At 35.9% G+C, this 21,425-nt stretch overlaps 1 protein-coding gene across 2 annotated transcripts in view; it reads left to right on the top strand.

Moving 5' to 3' along the window:
- The window catches only part of LOC111429449 (shroom), a 233,788-nt gene that overhangs the window by 133,287 nt on the left and 79,076 nt on the right, over window positions 1-21,425 (top strand). Inside the window, exon 1 of one of the 2 annotated variants that reach the window (XM_023065356.2) lies at window positions 5,268-5,532. The exons of the other annotated variant lie outside the window; for it this stretch is intronic. The gene's annotated coding sequence lies outside the window, so the exon portion shown is untranslated. Of the gene's footprint in view, window positions 1-5,267; window positions 5,533-21,425 lie in introns of those variants that run through there. 2 annotated transcript variants of the gene reach the window in all.

Here is a 21,425-nt window from a genome sequence, read left to right as displayed (position 1 = left end):
GGAGACTATTTTATGAAAATTACTTACTGGTGCAACCACCTAAAAACGCTATGAAACATTTGCATTATTTTTGCCTTATTTTGAAGCGTTTATGCAACTTTGGCAATTAATAGGTTAATTAACTTCAAAAGAATCAATATGTTGCACAATTTTTTCATATGTATTTTGGCTTAATTTTTAACGGATAGGTAACTAAGAATAATATTTTATTATAATACCTTATTTTCTTGGCAAACAAGGTCGATTAGAAAGGTGTGCTATCGTTGTCTTTCATTCAACGTACACCATTGTCTTTGACGTTAGATTGATTGTCGTGAAGATCGATAGTGCACGGCTGCCAGAGAGTGACCAAACGGTGGGAATGCGGTGAGCCAAGAGGAAATAATTGATTGAAATTCCTCCGGTGGTCATTTCTCGAGTACTTCCTTGAGATGACCGTCAAGTTATTAATAGACTGCTTACTGATGACGCCATCCTGTGAAATTTAAGAATTTTATGCATCTATATACATGTATTAGCACACAACATTTATTTATTACCACATTTACTTACTTATATTAGAACGTAAGATGGTTGTTTAAATGGCAATAAAAAACATCCTGCGGTTACAGCCCTAGAAGAAAGTCAAAAACTGAAAGTAAAAAATGGTTGTCACGTAACACAGACGTAACGTGGTAGTTATCAGATGCAGTTAAGAAACCGAAAAAAACACGTGATGCACTATCCGAAAAAATCTAATTGTACCAAGAAAAGAAGCTGTTCGCTTTAAAAACGCAGCGTCGATCTGCCTAACTGCATCTAGTACGTGATGAAGGTACCAACTAACAGAATTTAGTCGCGTATCTTTTCAATTACACTTGGAAACAATTTACTATACTGCCGAGATCGATTCGCGTGCATTTATCTTCATGGTACGTCGTCCGTTGATGACGACTGGAAGAAGGAAGGAGCTATAATGTCGGAGCGACTATGATTTACACGTTCCGGCTCTTAGGCCGCCACGATATTTGATAAATGCTGATGGTCGGTTCGGGATATGCAAGAGGTATGCGGTAGTATCGCCGCTATCTTGTTCCCGTCCACGGGAACCCTCTGAGATGTTCATCATTAAGGAACCAAAGACAACAGATCCGTCTCCTTTATCTCCCCGCTTCCACTAGGGAAAAAGTCCAGATACGCAGTTTCCGCATCTTCGTCCAATTAAACGGACATTTACGTATAAAAATACGCTCGTCGGCATTCCGTTTTCAGTCCTTTTTCACGTAATTAGTAAACGTAATTAATGGGAAGAGCCGCCGCGCTGGACGACGCTGTTTTATTGTCTACCATCTGGCGGCATTCCCTGTAGGTTCAAAGAAAATTCGTGCATTTTTTCTTTTGCGTTTTCTTCTTTCCCTCTTTCATCCTTTCTTTCTTCCTCGCGGCTTAACAGTCGCGGAACTATCCGAGACAATCTTTCTCGTGCCTCTTTCTATCTCCTCCTCGTCCCTCTCCAGTCATTCCTTCTCGCCGAGGAATGCGGTTTGATTTGATATACGCAACGCGGAGGTTCACGACGCTCAGTTGCCAATGTCGTCCGCACCGTCGGAGAGTTCCTCGAATACGAGCTGATGGTAATAGTTACTATTTACTGTGCAAAAAGACGCGCGTTGCCTTACGACCGCTATTTGTCCACGAGCGTGGCTAATGGACGCCGCGGGGACGTAACTCTCTCACCTAGCAAGAAAGTCTCTTTGGCAACCGTCCTCGAAATTAATCGAGAAGGAACTGCCGGCAACGATTATACTCTTCGGACAAAGGCGTATTCGTTAAACGCGCGGCTTCCGAATCGACACCGAACCGACCATTAGCGTCCATTACCTTTCGAGGAAATCGTAAACATTCGATTAATAGCGGATGAAATTAAAGTATAAATGTTCGAATTTATTATTCAACTGTGTTATCTTTTGTTAATTTGAAGGTTCTGTTCAATGCATGACGAAACCACGACGGTTCAGATGGTGTATCCTCAACATTATCAAACTGTAAAGCATCTCTTACTACGATTTTCATAAATCGAATCCGCCGGTTTTGCATACTCGGACGGATCCGCTAGTTATTAATATTAATGTGGAATCGCTCTCCGTGACGTGACAGGTTGTTGTTTATCTCTCTTACTCGAGTATTCGTCTTGATCGCAACTTAACAAGTATTGTATTGCTCACAGAGTTCCTGCCTATCTTATTCTTTAGTCACCCTCTAGAATTGAAATCCATTTATTGTAAAATGTAGACATATTACTCTCAATGAGTGGATACTTGCAGATTCTACAAATTATTATCATTCGCTGAAAAGGTTTTGGCGAAGTCGCACAATTTGTGTATTCAAAAATCGTATTTTATATCATTATGATAAAATTAATGATAAACGTAAACTCGTCATGTTGTGAAAAAGTTTGAAGAGGTTAATACGAAACTTCCAAAACAACTATTGGGTTGATTTGTCTTTTCTTTTTTATAGAGTTTTAGTTGACTTATTCCTTTTTCTTTGATTTAGATCAAACCATACAATTTGCGCAACACAAACATGTTAAAACTGTCTCTTGACTTGAGCTCATTCTTTCACAATATCTTTAATATACTGAGGGATAAAAGACAATTTAGATACCTTGAACATAATTTATTTCAAATGTTTAACAAAAATGAAAGCCTTTTCGAAATGGGTTTAAAAACTTTAATGTGTTTGCGAAGATAACAACGTACCATAAGAATATGTGTACCTTTTTTATTATTTGTTTCGCTGATAGCTTAAGAGCACTCAAAACTGGTGAGCACCAACGTGTGAAAAGAAGTCAACATATGGACTCCAAGCTGCCCAGGAATGCCGATCGTTAAAGAAAATTCCTCGCACAGCATTCTTCTGAATATCATTAGAGACGTGCAGCGTATTCTTCTATTTCCTTTGCCGTCGATTTGCAGTTAATCCGACGCGGCTTCATGCTCACTATATTAACTATTACTTCTACATGCAGAACAAAAAATAATCACATCCGAAAAACAGAAACCAATCTTAACAGAATGAGACAATACAACATGAGAACACATAATATAAATGAGATTTTAAACGCCTGTCATAATCTTGCTATGCAACAAAATCAAGACACGCATTGATACTTGTTCATAAAGAAGACCCACAAACATTTTAAGGACATTAAGTGTTTAAGACCGGGAACGGATGTTACGAATTTAACAGTTATAAAAATATCGACGAGATTTTTTATTAATACTTTGAGTAAAACCTCTAAAAATGATGAATTCAAACTTTATCTATTAAGACTGCTTACATCTTAATCATCATCATAAAGTGTCAGCTTAGACTTTGAATTAAAGTTCAATCAGCCGGTTTGGTTGTTTAATTTATGAAGAAATCGTTTAGACTCTGATTAGTAAAGCGAAAACGAAACGTGGTGGAGGAATTTATATTAGACCCCTGTGGTGGGGAAAAAAGTGGTTATTACACCAATGATGCATTCTCACACTTCTTCCGAATGCGCCCAACGAAATAACTCAAGGCAATTAAAGAACGAACGCTAATTACTTTAAACACTTCCTCAGAAAAGGAAAACAGTTTAGGTTTTACGATGTCGCTAAACGGCAGTCGTAAACTACAGTTATTGTATCATATGGATCACTATATGTGCAGCGAACGAAAGTTTTAAAAAATACTGAAGAATTCTGTTTTAAGAGGGTTTAAAATGGATTCAGAATTCCTCAAAATAGATTAACTTAACATATTAACCCAGATAAGATAGTGTATAGAAAATCTCTCTGAGATCTTTGTAATGCGAAAACGTCATTATATAGTATACAGAAGGTATGTTCAACGTTGAAATAATAATTAGTTGACCTAATATGTTTGTGATTAGTCGAAGAAAGCCGGAAAATAATGCGTTTACAGTCCACACATACTATAATGTAAACTTAGTCCTTGTTAGGATGACGTTACGTCAAGAAAAGCTTGTAGACATGTCAACGGTAAACACGATCAGTAGAGAGAAAGTGCGTATACCCGCAAATTCATGTAACACAGGATGTTCTGCTAATGGATTTTTTTTACATCCTGGAAGATGTTCGCGCAGAGTAAATTAACGACCTGTTTGCGTACCAACACATTGCCAAAGCATAAATGATCTGTAAGGAAAATCGTCCTCTTTTTGTTTTTTTTTTGTGTAGTCATGGTCCGTAATTTAAACGAACTGAAGAACATTTTAGTCGAGGAAAAGAAAGGAACTCAATTTGGCGTCACCAGCAACGGGAACCTTCGTACCTCTTACTTTGATTCAAGAGCAAATTCCAGTCACAGTTTCTTTTAGGTAACCCCCGATTATTTCACTAACTCCAAGGTTGTTTTCAGAAATAGAATCTTGACGATAACCACATCAACAGAAAAATCCCAATCTGCATTAAGTGTTAAGTTTTCCTTATTAGTAATTATTAGTCTTTTTTAAAATGTTGCAAACCATATGGCGACTTGGAGGCCCGAATTACAGGCTTCGTCCGAGTGCATTTGCGTTTATTAATCGGAAAGAGGAACGCTAGGCGACGAAAATACGACGGTATTTGAATGAGAATTTCGAATCGATATAAATCTGTCGTGCCCCTTTAAAGGCAGCAGAAAAAAAATGACACACTGGGCGGACAAACGGCCGTGGAACGGCGACACGGGCCGAGCTTGCGACCTCACTTTATCTCTGCCTTCCTCTTCGCCCCCTTTCGCCCGCGTTCTTCTTCTTCGACGACGATGTTGCACCAAATCGACTTCGTGCTACTTTTTCCCCGATCAACTGACCTTTCTTCCGGATTCGGAACCTTGCAATACCTCATCTACCACTTAGTATCATTTCAGATGCATTTAGGACACAGATTATTATTAAAGGAATAATCCCTTTAGTGTTACATTTTTAATAGCCATTAAAATCTTTTCACTCTTACGTATTTTTTTGAAAATTATTATTACTAATTTATTTAAAGATAGTATATTTTTATATTACATTTCAAACGTAAAAGTTGCATTTAATTGTATAAAGAGTAGTGTTTATAAAAACACCGGTTGGGTATACCGATGTGGCCTTCAAGAATACTGTATACCGGGCGATTCAACATCCGGCGACTTAGCGAGCAAAGATTTCGGCTCAACTCGACCAAGCAGCAGGCAACTGTTGCTCGACCAAACAGAATATGTGGTGGGGAAATAGCGTCTTGGACTCTCCTTGGCTTCTTCGCCAGTCCTCGGCAGACCGCGAAAGGTGTTGTACGCGTCTACGTAAAGAACCGGGCTCGCTTAAGAACAAGTTTGCATTCCTTACCCGCAGAACTAACCAACAATTTCCTAGCAACGAGGCGGTTCCCAATCGATTCGGTTAGAGGCGCGGTGTTTCGTTGGTGTATAGTGGTTTCAAAAAGTGATTTACGTTATCTTTCCATACTGGGTGAACTAAACTCCAAGAAGTGAAGGATACATCGCTCTTCGGAAGAGAATCTCGGAATCGACAAAGTAAGTCCTGTGAACTTCTTCTCGGTATGGAACGGTCGGTGCAGTGACCACGTTGGGTCTGTCGACCCGTACACCCGCACCAGCCAGTCAGTGGTCTTTTGCTGCCGGGTTTAACACATGTTCTTTAAAGAAGGTGCTCTTACGGTGAGGAAGGTCCTCGAAAACCAAGGAATATCTTCGCACGCCTAACCGACTGTCGCGTAACGGTGTATTGGTTTCTTTCGACGCGGCTCTTCGCCAACATTGGCCTCGAGCGCTAGTAGCATCATTGAGCAGGAATTTTTCACGAAGGCCCTCGACGACGACGTATCTCGGACATAACAAAAACTAATAAAAAAACATCGGCCTCTTTGTATTGCCAACCTGCGAACTCTTCTTCCCGAACCGTGACAGGTACAAACAGACGGTGCTGGTCGCTTGTCGTCGTCGTTTCGCTGTTCAATTTTTCCCTCTCGCTATTGTGACGGTTTACTCCGAAGGCTTCGATCGAGTTCAAGGCTGGATCTTTAAACGGTCGAGGTCACTAATAAGCTCTCGTTCTTGCTTGATCCGCTTCTGTCTGTTTCTTGATGCCCATTTCTCTCGTTTCATGATCTATTTTATCGCTCCGGAATCTCCCCCATAATTATCACAATTATCTTTAACAAGAAAATCCAATTATCCTGGTAACGAGCGCCATCTCGGTTCTTTTTCGGTGATAAGGTACCGTCTAGTCTCGAATTCGTTTAACCAACTGACTTGTTCTTCGGATAACTTATCTGGAAACATTTAACCAAAACCTTGTTCTTACTTAATTGGCACTAAGGGCAATCGCATAAATTGCATCCATTTCGCCATTTGGTGTTCGTCATGTCGTCGACCTTTATAAATATTCACCATCGTTTCAACAGCTGATTTGTACATTAGACACACCAGATTACGCAATTTAATCTATTGATCAAGGTCTTATTGCTGAAAGAATTATATATAAAAACAGTTTTATGTCTATTACGGTTTTATAATAATTATATCTAGGCCAATTTATTTTTCTCTTTTTACTCTTTGTTTAATCTATTCTTGAAATGAAATAGGTTTTCATTAATAATGAATTTTTTAGTACTATTTTTTATTGTTTCATTGGAATTTACTGGAGTAATGTAATAAACCTTCCGTTAAACATAATTTATGTATGTTTAATGTATAATAATCACAGTTATAGGTTACAGCGATTATATTAGAAAAAATGTTATGCAGAATATTCATAGATAATACTGAGCGAGCATTACATAACGATTGCTTTTTTCCAACGACCATAAAATACAAGTGATAATGATTTTAAACATTACAGTTGATCATAAATAAGTAGATATTGACACAGAAAGGTGCGCCAATACTCAAGAATATTATTTTAAGACTATGTCAATCACGACCATCAAATCGTTTATTCTTGTAGCGTAGGTGGACGTTCACAAGTTATATTTACATAATCCTTTGTGGTTACAAGTGTTCATAAAATAAACTATCGTGGGTTAGAACGTCTAACATCTGTTTTCATTAAAAAACGTTACTTTGCATAAGGGATTTCACAGAAAAAAACCATATTTTTTTAAGTTATATTGTTAGGTGTTTATTTTTTTAATGGTTATATGATTAATGTTACGACATACCTACACCATTCATTTCTATTCGAAAACTATTTCTCGTGTATTTTTCTACAATAAACGGTAGCATACATAAGTCCATTTACGGACGTTAGGTGGAAGCGCTGCCGCGTGAGAAACTGTTAAAGCTAATTAAACATGTCGCAATGCGCACGGTAAAGTGCTTTTTGTAACTATTTCGCGTATGCACCGTGCGATAAGGAATTTGTGGTGGCATTCCGAGAACTTTTGGTGCTTTCTTTTATACACTCAAAGTACTGCTTTTTAAGAGCATAAAAGAACTCCCCCGAGCAGGTAGAAAATGCCGCATTCTAAAATCTTGATGTTAAACCGTGAAATTGGTTATCTCCACCATGTTTAACTTATACATTGTGACGGTCACGTAGTGGAGATATGATTTTGAGAACCTTTTTTGATAAACATTCCGAACTTTTCGGCCAAATAGGAACAGAACACTTCCTTTGCGATCCAACATTTGCAATTTTTTGTCATAAATCTCATTCTTATCTTGTTTCTACAGCTATACTTGCATATAAATATATTATGCAAGTGTAAATTATTTAAAAATGCTCATCTAACTGTTTTTGTATACGTAACATAAAAGACAAAATCTATCGAATTATTTTTACATAGTTTCTCTTCTTTTTAATAGTTTTATAATTATTAAGTTAAAATGATTTATTTTAGTTATGTTATTGTATTGCTGGAGTGAAGACAAAGGAAATTAAATATTCATGTTTGTAAATATTTAGGAGCAAAAAATGCTTTATCAAGACTATGTAGAGCAATAAATGGTTATTAGTTTTCAAGGCGTTCATTAACGTTACTAGTTTCATTTATTTACTGATGCACGTGAGTGTTAAAAAAGCTGAACACATTGTGTTGCATATTTTTTCTAAAATCGTTTAAATTTTTTGTCTCTAAAATCAAATCAAAATATTACAAAATAATTGTATTTTCATTACATTTCTTATATTAATATTAAAACATAAATTAAAGGGAATTTTAGAATTTGCTTATGGTTAAACCTTTTTAAGTCATTTAGTTCGTAGGTTAACAGCTTGACCTAACGTTGAAATATCCAGTAATTACTTCAGGTGACAACGGCCGTTCATCAACAACGTTATTCAGTAGCCGGTTCTTTGCCGTTGCAATTGGCTACCACATTTGTTCACGTCCATATCCCGTACTACATCTCCCAGAGAGCTCGACATTGTGTACATAATCCCGGCTGTGCACCTCACACCACTCAACCGAACCATGCTTAGATGTGGCATAAAAGGGGTTCCGATACGATCGAGGTTCGAAAAATACTGGCCGAGCCCGAGCTATCGCCTGCATAATCGACGTACGTACGCCTATAATAGCGACCGTATAAACGCATAATGGAGTAGAAACAATAGAAATAATGGAACCTTGGCACCTCGCATACGAGGACCCCCTTTATCCAACAGGCTATATTGGAAGCTGACGAAGAGAGACTGGATTACGGTAGTTACACAAAGATATCAAGATTACTCCGTACTTGTTTACAAATAAAGCCAGTTTCAATTTTTAAAAGTTCTTTAGAACAGCGTTTGGTATTAGTTACCTACATATCTTTATTCCATCTTGAAACAAAGAAAAATTCACCAAAGTTACTTACAATTTAAACTTATATAACTAAAGTTAATAAAAAATACCATTTACTTAATTATAAATTTCGATTTCATGCCGTTTAAGAACATAACTCGTCGATCGTCGTCGATGAATTTATGACCGTAACTTCTTTTGATACATGCCCTATAGAACGTATATTCTTATTAGACATTCTCTTTCTTCGCGATATTTTACCTGCGCAAAACAGAATATAGCGGCGTTTACCCCGACAATGCATGAAGTGATCACGAATCTAATACTTTTGTTCGACTCTAACAAGAAAGTGTGAAGTAAAAGCCGTATTGCATGCCGTTGCTATAGTACTTGGCGGACAAATGAAACAAGAAACTCTAATTTATGGAGATTGCTAATACGAAACTGATTGAATGGACTCTGGCACTAGATAATAACGGCTAACGAAGGAGAATTATTAGAGTGTTAAAAATGTGGTACGTATGCCGAATAATAGATTTAGCAATAAAGACAACATCTATAATCGAAATCATTTCTTATTAGCAATTACACCGATAAAGAGAAATAATTATTATCATCGATTGAATAATTAATTTCTTTGCGTTTCTATTTGAATATTTTAAGTTTAAGTACTCACTTGGAAACAATACGAATAATTGACATCGTTAATTTTGAGCGTGTGAAAAAATGGAACGGAAACCTTTAACGCAACCGGAAAGATAGGTACCGTTCGGCGTGCGTGGTCTCGAACTTCTTCAATTAACCGACACACAAGAAGACGTAAATAAAACGCTTCAGTTGCGATCGAGTGGAGACCATTGACTTCTTCCAGCGAGAGAGACCCCCTCTGTTAACGGTTTTGGACCGCGTGAGGACAGATTTATCTTCACGGCTTACCTCCTGCCTTCTGAAATATAATTGCAAAGGCGAACTTCTTAGAATCAACCGTATACGTATGCCTTGCTGAGTTTTTCTTCGTCAACTTGTAAACAGGAAATTAATAGCATTGAATTTTAATAATTTTAGGTTATTAGAATCAAACTTTTACTTCTTCGGATAGACGGTAATCGGAAATTATCAACATGTGCATCATATGGATAAAAGAGGAACCTTGACATTTCTCGTATATGGAAGATCTCGATTTCATTTACAATTATACACCAGAACACAACGAAATAAAGCATCTGGTGTAGGTGGTATCTATAAGCGAGCCGCTTCGTAACCGCATGGTTTTCAAGTTACAAGGCACAAGAGTGACGCAACATGACATTTTGCTGGCCTTAGTGAGGTTTTTCACAACTTATACCTGGCGCCTAACGTAGGTGTTGTTCGGTCAAACTGATGCTGTCTTTAAGCTGCATAAGGAACACGATAAAGTTAATTTAAATCCATCAGGATATTTCACACTTATAGGTTTTAACAACATATAAAAGAATTTATATACCAGACATAATTTATACTGGGCGGGGCGGAAGATTTTTTAGACGTAAAAAAAGTTACGCATCGAAAAAATTCTTTAATTTGGTTATTTTACATAGTTCACTAATTGAAGTGAATAATTTTTGAACCAAATTTAAGTTAGTACTGTGTGATATACTGGGTGATAGTTGCGATAGATATGATACTTAGAATGGTGATATAGAATTATTTAGATTAGAAATATAGAAAAAAGAGAAATAGAAAAACAAAATAGAATTAATAAATAATTGATCATTTGATCATCATTCCACGATTTAATTAGCACTTTTTTTACTATAATTTTTTGTAATGAGTAATTGTTTATATACTTTATATTATATACACTTTTCTCTTTTTAAATCTCAGCAGATTTTAGGTATATTATTAGAAAAATATATTCTAATATTTCAAAGTAAATACGTACCTGGTTGAGGTCTACCTGGAACGAAATGAGAATGGTCTTTATGAAAAACAATCTAAGGATTCCCAAACTACCTGGTTTAGAAAATTTCTGAAACTAATGATACCACTTTATGTATTAGTTAAGTGTCAACCGAACAGATAAAAATCTTCTTAAGGTTCACTAACTAAAAGATAAATTATTGAACTCTAATGCTTTTTCTGGTGTATTTTATTGCATCTCCGATGCACTCTAGAAAATACCTTCCCACAAGAACATATTTCAAAGTAACAAATTGCTGACCTGAAAAGGCTTGCGCGGCAATAAAACTCCATCTTGACAAGTACATCAAAACAAAATGTCCCTGTGCCCCGCTTTGGAGTAACCACAAAGTCGCTTCAATTACCTACGTACAATACCTCTGGGGAACCCTATTTTACACAGCCTCTTTTAAACCGGGCTCTTTCGGCTTTTTCAAAAAAGGCTCTTTCTACAGACCACCGTCGAAGCAACGTCGTCGGCGTTTCGTCGACGATTTCGCATTGTTAGAAACTGTGTGGTGCTGCTCCCATATGGCGTAAATCCTCTAGTAAATGCCAACCAACGCTGCGCTCGGTCACACGCCTCTCCGAGGCGATGTACGCGACGTATTGTCTGCGTCCGGATCTAATTCTGGGGTCAGATACGATCGAAGAATTCGAGAATCTGCATCTACCTATGGATTTGCGTGAGACGAAGCTGGACCTCCTTGGGCGCAACACCACTACGTAGATAGCTCTTTAAGCGGGGGTGTGACATGTCCGTTTTACAGCGTGGGCGTCCTCACGTGATTGTCTACTCATATTTATACTATGTAACCAACGACCAGTTGTGCACGTTGTTTTAACAATAATTTTTCACCTGAATTTTTAAAGTTGTGGCTTCCGGTGATGGTGTTTCAAACTTCAAACCGATCAAGTTGTAGATCGGTAGATAGAAGCTAAATTTTGAAAAGCTGTTGAGCGTTAAACGTATTTGTTTAAACTTTATTGGTTGAGAATATGATCATAATATATTTGCATATACTTTGTTCGGTTATTATTTACATTTTTCATATATTACAAAGTTTTTGTTATTTTTCTAATTAACTATAACATTTGTTAAACAGATTAAATAACAATTTTATCTACTTTGTATTGTTGTGTTTTAAACTGTGAAAACATAGAAATTTAGAAACACGAGTAAAAGAATCTGTTTAGCTGTTTACATAGTATTAATATAATATTAAAGATTTATAAAAGGAACATGCTTAACTAAGCAGGTGTTCAGCTATTAATCGCCCAATTTATTCCTTTAATGTTATAACCAGTTTGATACGTTTTTCTAACTAGAATACATATAGTTCCAACTGTAGAAATAAAACTAAAACTTCATGGGTTTGCCGTGCTTCAATTAAAATAATACTTGACGGTTCGGATACCGTGTTGTAATCTTCTTCTAAAATAAGTTAATAAATGACGAACTACATGTAAAATTGTCATCATGTACACAGGGGCAGCGCCAGAGATTTGGCCGCTATAGACGAAAATGGATTTGCCCGCCCTTGACTAAATAAAAATTTAAAAAAAGTGTCCTTTCAAAAATGCACTTTGATTTATTTCTATTTATTTATTGAACAAGTTGCAAATTGCAAACTAACAAATATAATATAAGTACGAAGGCTTTACTTCGAACCAGTTTCTGAAGAAGGTTGCAACATGGCATCCGAAACGTCAAACCTTTTATTAAAAGACGCACGGCAAAACCCGAAAGTTTCTACTGTTAGTTCTAGTTTTAGTTCTAATCTTAGTTTAACAAATATAAATTTATTAAAAATTTGTTAAAATTCTCGCCTTTTTGCTTATAAAACGTCGCAATGCATCTTGTATGTCTATAGATCTAGCAATATCATTTTCTATTGATAAAATTGTCAGGCCTGATAACTAATTTTGTGTCATTGTTGACCGAAGACACGTTTTAATTAACTTTAAACGAGAGAAACTTCTTACTCCACTGGCCACACTAACACGAATTGTTAATAGGATTTTCAAAGCGATATAATTAAAGATTTGGATATATAACAATTAAGTTATTGTTTAAAATATATTTCAAAACTTCATAAGGTGTATCACCTGGGTTTAAAAGTTTTGAAATAAAATTCAACTCTTCCGCCAACTGAATGCCGTCGATGTCTTTTCTATTGTTATGTGTAAGAGTAATCTCCAAATTCATACTGTGCTTTAGGACGTCCTCTTTTTCCCAATTTCTTAGGTCAGCAAGATTGTGCAAACTTCCGAATGTATTATTAAATAAGGATAACTGTTGAAAACGCTCCTCTATTGAATGAATTTTTCTGACGGATCTTGTATTGGGTTGTCAAAAGTTTATTATTATTGAAATTGCATATTCGACATCCTAATTTGATTTCTGTAAAGTTTGGTTGTACGTGTACTGAATTTGCTAGTTCAGACGCTATAACTAACAATTTTTGATACTCTTCGTTACTTCTTAGTTTTTTTAGTTTATTTGCAACCTGTTCAATTGTTTCAACTGCTGCACAAATCGTGCACTTTGGGGTTTGTAGCAGAAGAATTTGACTTCTCTAATACAATACCAAAAAGTGACGGGACAAAAATCTAACGGGCCTGATCGCATTTATCCTACTTTCCGATCTCGTAGAACATACAGGTTGTAATGTTAAATTGGTCAGATGTTTGACAAGAATAGACCATCTATAAGTGAAGCAGAAGAAAAATTATACAAGCTTTGTATTATTCAAAAAAAATTGATCATTTCTATATTTGATTCTGCAGCATCATTTAAAACAAGATTAATAGAGCGACAGGAGCAAGGAACAAATAACGCTCTCGCATTTATATTTGAAATATGTTTTTGTAGCCCGTTATTCGTACCTTTTATATTGGCTCCATTGTCGTAGCCCTATCCTCTACAGTTGTAAATGTCTAAAACTAGTACTTTCATTGTGTCTAAAAATAGAAATGCCAGACCGACTCCTGTAGTGTCAATTCCTTCAATAAAATCAATTGGAAGAACATTTTCTTCTTATTAATGTAAGTTATTCTTTGTGGCTGATATCGGGACTTGTTTCCATGGTTACAGAAAAAAATTTAGCTTTTTTGCCATTTCTATAATTTTCTTTTTAGTCATTTCCGCCAATAAACCTATTAATTCATTTTGTATGTCTTTACTAAGGCAATGAACTTGTGTCTCTTTAGACGAAAAAACACTCGGTTATTTTTTTCAAAGAGTTACATTCAAAGAGTTTCTTACACTAATTTAGTTAGTGTAAGAATAACTTCTGATAGTCGTGATTAATAGCAGTTCTTTATGCCTGAGAGGAACGTGGTTTCTGCCGCCCCTAATTTTGGCCGCTACAGGCGGCTGCCTCTTCGCCTGTACGTAGCGCCGCCACTGCATGTATACTTAGTAAATAATTAGAGTTAATGAATTAACTACTATTTGCTAATTGTCAGATCTGCTATGCAATGGTTCGCAGGTTCAATTGAGCCTATTATCCTCTTCTTTGATGATGTTTTTGTGGCGATAAGTTTCTATCGCTAAAAACGGATGAAGCTGACTGGTTGACTACTTACCGTCTCTGTTAGCTTTATTCTAGTCATATTTTTGAGTTTCAATTGACGGTCAGAAGCATGCGTTGTTAAAACATCAAATCAGGAATCAATCAACTGTTCAACAAGGAGCGATGTGTTTGTTTAGGTTATGTCAAGTTTCAGGATCAGACAATAATCCTTAAAAGACACAATTCGTTCCAATACCGTTGACAATTTTATACATTCCGCTTATGAACGCGTACATGAATGATCATACATGAGCTGATCAAAAACGTGCTGTTGGAACAATCTATTATATCTGCTTGTTTTCCTTCTTAGCCCATAGGATGCCCAGATCGAAGTTGACTATGTATGTGAATATAGAGAAATATTGTTAATTGCTTCTATAAAATGTGTTGAATATCTAATGTATGAGTCGACGATTCCTGTAAGGGACGTTATCTAGTAGGAAATCTGGACCCTCTATCTGGACTAGTGCGTTTAAGTTGTTCTCGTCAACTGTGAAGTTGGACTTCGATTAAGTTTTTGCCACAGCATCTAGCGAATTACTATAGAATTTTGGATTTGTTGATGACCATGAATATCACTGTAAAAGATCCTCCTCCCACTTTGACGTTCTATGACTCCAATCTTTTGGCTTTTCTTTTCCGGCACTTCTGGAATTCTTTTTCATGATTATTCTATCAACTTTGTTTCAGCAATGCCTGTTATCAGTTTGTACTGTCTTGATGAAGGTTTTACGGGCTCCAGTTGAGTCGAGGTTGTTAAACTCCACATTGTTCAAATCCGTGATAGGATTAAATGTATCGTCACCATGGAAATTGGAAGTAAACATTCGTAGGTTTTCATAAGCAGTGTCTACAGATAAAACCAAATCTAGAACCATCCATATTTTGCCGTGCATCTACTAAAATAGTTAAGCTATTTATTTTAATAGTCCTTAAATTATGTGAAATATAGTTATTTCATTTCATTTAAGGACTATTAAAATATACAGGGTTCCCCAAAGTAACGGATAAATTCAGTAAAACCATTAAAAACAGTTTATGGAAAAATCGCTGAGCCGGGTCTAAAGATTTTTGCAATTGTTTGGTATAGATTTTAAATTTTTTCCGCCATTTTTAAATGAGTAATGACGTCATGGATATTTTTTTCATATAGCAATGCCCCATTTCTATTACAGAATCTGAAAGAGGACTTTTTTCTGAATCTAGTACAGTCAATATTAATATTGGTTACATAAGAAAATTTTCGAGAAAAATTATCTTAAAGTTTCATTATTTTCAATTCAATGGAGATAAAAAATAGCAGTAGCCATGCGTAACCATGACAACCAACTGTTTCAGTCATTAAAAATTAATTATTGTCTTAATAAAATATCTGAAACAACTGGTTGCCATGGTACGGTTGTGAAGTTAGCCATAGATTCTAGCCATAGATTTAAAAATCGAAAAATGACCGATTTTTGCAACTCGAAACGCAAATTAAAATTCATATTTGAGTTTAGCACTCTTAGAATAACCCGTATACAAAAATTTACGGGGGGGTGTTTTCATTTAAGGGAGTAAAAAAATCCCAAAGTTGTGAACATTGCGTGCGCGCGTATACTGTTCGACCAAAATCGAAAAATGACTAATTTCTGCAACTCGAAACGCAAATTAAAATTCATATTTGTGTTTAGCGGTCTTAGAACAACCCGTATACAAAAATTTACGGGGGGGTGTTTTCATTTAAGGGAGAAAAAAAATCCCAAAGTTGTGAACATTGCGTGCGCGCGTATACTGTTCGACCAAAATCGAAAAATGACTAATTTCTGCAACTCGAAACGCAAATTAAAATTCATATTTGTGTTTAGCGGTCTTAGAACAACCCGTATACAAAAATTTACGGGGGGGTGTTTTCATTTAAGGGAGAAAAAAAATCCCAAAGTTGTGAACATTGCGTGCGCGCGTATACTGTTCGACCAAAATCGAAAAATGACTAATTTCTGCAACTCGAAACGCAAATTACAATTCATATTTGTGTTTAGCGGTCTTAGAACAACCCGTATACAAAAATTTACGGGGGGGTGTTTTCATTTAAGGGAGAAAAAAAATCCCAAAGTTGTGAACATTGCGTGCGCGCGTATACTGTTCGACCAAAATCGAAAAATGACTAATTTCTGCAACTCGAAACGCAAATTAAAATTCATATTTGAGTTTAGCGGTCTTAGAACAACCCGTATACAAAAATTTACGGGGGGGTGTTTTCATTTAAGGGAGAAAAAAAATCCCAAAGTTGTGAACATTGCGTGAGCGCGTATACTGTTCGACCAAAATCGAAAAATGACTAATTTCTGCAACTCGAAACGCAAATTAAAATTCATATTTGTGTTTAGCGGTCTTAGAACAACCCGTATACAAAAATTTACGGGGGGGTGTTTTCATTTAAGGGAGAAAAAAAATCCCAAAGTTGTGAACATTGCGTGCGCGCGTATACTGTTCGACCAAAATCGAAAAATGACTAATTTCTGCATCTCGAAACGCAAATTAAAATTCATATTTGTGTTTAGCGGTCTTAGAACAACCCGTATACAAATATTTACGGGGGGGTGTTTTCATCTAAGGGAGTAAAAAAATCACAAAGTTCTGAACATCGCCTGCGCGCTTGGAAATTCAGAGTTTTTGATTATTAGGTTGAAAATATGTAAGAACGGATGTGAGAGTGTAGGGGCGCAATCGTTGACTAAAAATGTAGGAATCTCATCTGGGCCAATTGTAGCCTTTGTCTTGAATTTTTTGAAAGATTCAACCATTTCGTCGTAACTGACTTCGGAGATACCAAAGGTGACAGAATTAGTATCATAAACAGCGTGATCGTTACCAGTAGGTTACCAAATGATGCAGGACAGTACATAGCCTCAAAATGATCGACAAATAAGTTAACTACTGTTGGCAAATCGGACACACTTAAGAGAGCCTGGAGATCTTATATTGTTTCTGCTTATATTAACAAAACGCCAAACGTTTTTTGGTTCTTTTCTTATGTCCCTCAGAGATTTGACATAAACTTGTGCGATGATATCTGCAATGAGTTTTTCTATACAATTTATGGTGGTGTTTTTTTAATCTAAGCATTCTTATTAGGTTAATTGAATGCAATACAGGATATTTCGAGCTTGCATGCTTGCCCTCAGATTTAAGTACGTGAGCGTCCAGGCCGTTGTATAATGCTTCATAAAAAACATTACAGTATTGTTCAACCGATGATAACGTAAATAGATGAGTCCAGTCGATGTTAAGCAGTACCTCGTACATGTCAGGCAGATAAGATAACATCTCGAGCTATCAAATGTGTAGGCACCGTTACCGAAATAGTAAGTAGTAATGCCGATTGGTAATTATCTTCTCATACCAATGTAAAGTCTCACTGTTTAATTTGAAACTCAAGTTTGAGGAAGCAAGTATCAAATCAAGAGTTCTATCAATGATATTCATTACATTATTTAATTGCAGAAAGTCATTATTACTTCAATATTAAAATCACCCATGACTATGGTATCCAAAGACATATCCAACATTGATTCAATGTAATCGAAGGTGTAACTATACATACATTCCTCCAGGTGTAACAGGTGGGAAATAGCAGACAACAATGTTAAAGGCCGATTTCGTCTTTTTAAAGTCAATCCGTACAGCTTTCAAGTCAATTGATTCAATAGGACAGGAGGCAATCATGATATTCGAAGTAGCAACTCCGGAATTAACAGCCAGTAACATCTCTCCACCCTTATGGAAAGATCGATCACATCTAAAAACGTCATACCTGTCTGGAAAGATCTCGTAGTCTAGGACGCTCTTCTTGACCCAAGTTTCACTGAGAGCAATAATATCAAAGTCTGATGCATCGACCAAAGTAAAAAATTTGTTTTGATAGTATATGTTGTACTCTTTTCGTTGGGAAGTTACTAGTTTTTCTTAACAATTCTCGGACATCCATTAATGAACTGTATTCTTAAATCATTTTCACCGTATTCAAAATCCGCATCTAACAAGGGAAATGAACAATCAAAGAAAATTTTGCGTAAACTTGTGGATGAGGCTCATTGGAAATAATTTAATTGGTCCTTATTTTTTGCCGGATGGTTTAACTAGCGCAGCATACAATGAATTTTTACATAACAATTTAATAGGCCTGCTTGACCATGTACCTTTAGAAAACAGATGTAATGTGGCTTTCCAGATGAATGCCTTGCACACTATTCCCAAAATGTTGAAAATTCATTAAATGAAATGTTTCCTAATGGTTGGATTGGGAGAGGAGATCTAATTCCATAGCCTGCAAGGAGTCTTGATTTGACGCCCCTTGATTTTTATGTGTGGGGCCACATGAAAGAACATACACCTAACATACACCCTATGTTTACACAAGTCAACTCTAAGGATGAATTAATAGAAAAAATCAAAAACGAAGCATATGTTTTAAAAACGTTAATTACAATTACCCCCCCATAAATTTTTGTATAGGGGTTGTTCTAAGATCGCTAAACTCAAATATGAATTTTAATTTGCGTTTCGAGTTGCAGAAATTAGTCATTTTTCGATTTTGGTCGAACAGTATACGCGCGCACGCAATGTTCACAACTTTGGGATTTTTTTACTCCCTTAAATGAAAACACCCCCCCGTAAATTTTTGTATACGAGTTATTCTAAGACCGCTAAACTCAAATATGAATTTTAATTTGCGTTTCGAGTTGCAGAAATTAGTCATTTTTCGATTTTGGTCGAACAGTATACGCGCGCACACAATGTTCACAACTTTGGGATTTTTTTACTCCCTTAAATGAAAACACCCCCCCGTAAATTTTTGTATACGGGTTATTCTAAGACCGCTAAACACAAATATGAATTTTAATTTGCGTTTCGAGTTGCAGAAATTAGTCATTTTTCGATTTTGGTCGAATAGTATACGCGCGCACGCGATGTTCACAACTTTGGGATTTTTTTACTCCCTTAAATGAAAACACCCCCCCGTAAATTTTTGTATACGAGTTATTCTAAGACCGCTAAACTCAAATATGAATTTTAATTTGCGTTTCGAGTTGCAAAAATCGATCATTTTTCGATTTTTAAATCTATGGCTAGAATCTATGGCTAACTTCACAACCGTTGCCATGGTTACGTATGGCTACTGCTATTTTTCTACCTCAAATGAATCGAAAATCATGAAACTTTAAGGCAATATTTCTCGAAAATTTTCTTATGTAGCTAATATTAATTTTGGCTGTATCAAATTTAGAAAAAATCCTCATTCATATTCCGTAATAAAAATAGAGGATTGCTATTTGAAAAAAATAGCGATGACGGCATAACTTGTTTAAAAATGGCGGAAAGATTTTTAAATCTTTACCAATAAATTTAAATCCTTAGTCTCAGCGATTTTTCCATAAATCGTTTTTAATTGTTCTAACGCATTTATCCGTTAGTTTTAGGAATCACTGTACATTAGACCTAGTGGTGTAGACCTTACAAGGGCAAATGTACAAGATGTTTGGAACCTTTATGAAAGGCACGGTTTATTTACTCGTTTAATGTTGTGGGTAATGTAGTTGCTAATCTATGCCTACTATACACATTTTGCTCAATAGCTCATATAAATGCGCCGGTTGTTATATTTGTGGCATACCCATCTTATATCCAATATGAAAACTTTAGATGACATATATTTGTAGTGAAATGGCATTATTTTCGTGTATAATTTTTGGAAATTCTTAGAAAACTAAAACTAAAAAGAATTCAGTCATTAATACGTTGCATATCCTTTGCGTCTCAACTATGTAAGTATATAGGTACTATATAGTAAAGCATATCACATGTTATTATATCCGCATTCTATAAACTAACTGTTGACCTTTATCCTTTCTTTTGCCCGTTGATCAACTAAATTACCCACAACATTAATTTATTACAGTTTTCATCTTGTTTTTTTTCTTGGGGACAATCGCGTTCTTGCTATAATGCCGTTTCTTGTTTGGCCAGTATATTTCCTTAGTTTCGCAACAATAGGTAACAATAGGTGACTTTTCATGCCGGGCTCCGTGTTCTATCGTATCGCCGCGCTGCTAATTAAAATTTCCGCCCGTAATCGTTGCAATAAAAGTCGCGGTCATGTGTGTGCCATGGTCGTTAGATCTCGTTGCTCGATTGGAATTGTAGTACCGACAATTCGAAATGTATCGTTGTTGGTTGTCGGATTTTTACGACTTTTCTCGAACGGCCGATTTCAAGGCTGACAACAAAACGAGCTAGAAATATAAATTGCGAGAGTCCTTAAGATTTAAGATCAGCAGTTTCAAATATTTGCATATTAAATTATTCTTTATTCAGTCAAGGAACAATTTTTAATAAAAAAAAATAAATATTGTTAAATGACGTGTAATTTTAACTTCAATTCGACGTAATTTAAATTCCTGAATACGTTTGAGAACCACTGATAAGCTCCATATACGCAAGTTTATGCCTACTGAACGCAAAGATTGCAGTCTAGAGTGGGCGCGAATGTCCGATGAAGTTATTAGCCTGTTTACAGTTCGCATTTTATTGTTTGGGATTTCGCTCAAAATCCCGTGAGCCGTTACAACGTTCCAAGAAGGGTGATGTCATTTGAAAGGTCAAGAAATTTATAATAACATTGTGTGTTCAAGTGCAACACTAACAGTACCAACGTTATTGAAACGGTTTCTGATTGGATCCATATCGATTCCAGTCTCTCATCAACAAACATCTATTCCTGAATATAAATGGAATTAAGTAATAGGCCATTGTTCGAGAATCCATAAACGTTCGAATTGAATCGAAATTGAAATTTTACTAAGTTGACGTAGTACATCGATGTATTGCATTCAATGGTTTTAGTACATTTTGTGTTAAAATTATCGTTAAGCGTTTATTATTATTATTATGATGTATAACACAACGTACTTGCTACCCTTCTGCCATTCCCGTTGTTAGGTAATTTTCTTATGAAATGAGAGTAAGTTGATATTGCTCGAAGAAGACGAACAACATGTATTCTTCAAAATGGCTGCGTAATATGTAATTATAACCATAAAAAAGGTAATTACTAAGAGATGACATAACACGTTCACCATGATCACATTGAAACAATATGGAAGCCTGTTATTACCGATCTTTA

This window comes from Onthophagus taurus, chromosome 1 (genome assembly GCF_036711975.1).
Source record: "Onthophagus taurus isolate NC chromosome 1, IU_Otau_3.0, whole genome shotgun sequence".
Taxonomy (NCBI): domain Eukaryota; kingdom Metazoa; phylum Arthropoda; class Insecta; order Coleoptera; family Scarabaeidae; genus Onthophagus; species Onthophagus taurus.
This window is presented reverse-complemented; position numbering and strand designations above follow the sequence as displayed.